This window comes from Rhinoderma darwinii (assembly GCF_050947455.1).
Source record: "Rhinoderma darwinii isolate aRhiDar2 chromosome 5 unlocalized genomic scaffold, aRhiDar2.hap1 SUPER_5_unloc_57, whole genome shotgun sequence".
Lineage (NCBI taxonomy): Eukaryota > Metazoa > Chordata > Amphibia > Anura > Rhinodermatidae > Rhinoderma > Rhinoderma darwinii.
The window spans coordinates 14,646-17,153 of record NW_027461817.1 but is presented as its reverse complement, the minus strand read 5'-3'; positions in this window follow the sequence as shown (position 1 = coordinate 17,153).

The window sequence follows — 2,508 nt, the reverse complement described above, 5'->3', positions numbered from 1 at the left end:
GCGGTGATGAAAAACATCTCAATGCGCAGGCCGGAGGGGAACATTCCTTCAGTTTCAGGGCCCTAATCTTTTCTGTGAGATTTACAGCAACGGATACGAAATCTCGTTTACCTCGTAATCTCGCGAGATTTCGTATCCGTTGCTGGAATCTCACAGAAAAGATTCAGAAGTGTCAGGATTCTGAGTACACATGACGTCCAGGCTGGATGGTCATGTGTATTCATTATCAGGACACTGTAGTAATGTTAGGGCTTGTGTATGAGGCTGCACATAGTGATATAACTATATCGCTAGTGCAGTGTAAATGAATGGAGAGGAGTGCATGATGCCGATTGGTCAGCGTCATGCACTCCTCTGTACAATGCCCACTTGGTCGAAAGTAAAAGTACGCCCACTTGGGCATTAAGAAAGCTCATTATCATAAACTAAAATCGCTCCTAACGTTGTGAAAAAATATCGTTTTTTTAAATAAAAAGCATTACTGTCACCTACAGATACAGATGGCCGGGCAAATAGCATAACAGATCATCAATTAGTAGTAAACCTGAATAAGTTACTAACCCATGTGGCTCCTCAGATGTGACGACTCCCAAGTGTGGAGAAACCCCAACGCGCGTTTCGCGTAGATAGCTTTTTCAAGGGGTGTTCTGAATCGTATTAATTAGACCTCTTAAATGTGATAGGTCGAGAGACCAGCTGACCAAAGAGGCCAATAGGGACCTGAATATGTTCAGCCGGGTGTGTGACACAGTCAGATCATCGCGAGACTCCAGCACCGAGCCATTGAGACCCGACCACGCATGCGCGGCTCTGGAAAAAATCAAAAGCAATTAATCTACCATTTAGAATGTGGGCCATTTTATAATCCTAAGAATATCATCCACCGCAGATGTACACAGACACATTATACTGAGATAAAAGGTCTCAAAGGTATCAATAAGCAGAAACATTCAAAAGTAGAAGAATGTATCCTGATGAAACAAGTGATAAATAAAAATATATTAAAGAATGACAAATTATAAGCCATAATAGACAAGTGATAGGTCGAGAGACCAGCTGACCAAAGAGGCCAATAGGGACCTGAATATGTTCAGCCGGGTGTGTGACTCATATAGATAAAAATAAGTGACAAAAAAAGGAACATATAGTGATAAGATGCTGACAAAATATAAAGGTCAGCAATAATATTTAATAAATCATTAAAGTGAGTATATATTAATAAATATCCAAGAAGAATACAGACAAGGAAAAATACTATTTCCACATATGTATTCCGCGTGAATACCCATACATTAATAAAATAATATATATATATATAAAAGTAACTAATAAAAAACACATACATACAAAGAAAATTATAAGTATTACATCAGGAGAATAAAAGTCTACATAAGAGAATATTAATTATATACTGCGATTTTTACAATGAATCCATTAATACAAATGCAATGACAGATAATAAAATATCAACATCGTGTGGACACGCTCCAAAAGGTCCCATCATGTTCCGAGGTGTAGAGAAAGAAGAGAATCTCTCCACATAAATCCAGCCTCTCACGTCCCACGTATAGTGACCATAGATAAATCAGACATACTCTGATATGGAGGAGTAGAATAAAAAACTAAACAGAACAAAAACATATATTAGTAGATATACAGATTAAAAAGGTTAAAAAACAAATAAAGATAGAGAGTTTAAAGGAATGAGGCAAAACTTAATGTCTCGTTCAGACCAACAGGGGTCATTGTACCAAGGGTAATAATCCACTTACATTCCCTCTGAGCCAACAATTTCTTAACATCCCCATCTCTAATGCCACAAAAGACTCTGTCAATACCCCATGCCTTGAAAGATTTTGGGTCACAGGCATGGTGTATTTTAAAGTGTCTGGGGATTGTTTTAAGGAGTGTGAGGTCCTCGACCTCCTTAGCAGCGACTATATCACGCACATGTTCTCTTACCCTAATCCTTAATTGTCTTGAGGTCAAACCAACATATACCTTCTGGCAGCCACAGGTTGCGTAATATATAACATTCGTTGTGCTGCAAGAGATATAGTGTCGGATCTCAAAAACCCTATTCTCTGTCATTGACACAAAGGTTGTTGTGCGGACCATATTCGTACATGATAGGCAATCACCACAAGGGTAACAACCCTGTCTGGGACTGCTTGATGAAAATAAGCTTTGTTGCCTGGGTACATAATGGCTCTTCACTAGCATGTCTTTAAGATTCATGCTCCTTCGAGCTGTCATTTGGGGTTTTTTGGATAGATTTCCCACAATAGCAGGTTCAAGGTGCAAAATTGGCCAATGCTTATCCAAAATAGATCTCTTCGTATACCATTGATTATTATACGTAGTGATGTATCGAATATTATTTTGATCACTTTTCTTTTTATTTATTCCCAATGGATGTAAAATTTAATCCCGACTCGTGAGTTGTGCCCGTCTGTATCCTTTCTTAATACTTCTGTGACTGTACCCCCTGTCCAAGAATCTTTCTCG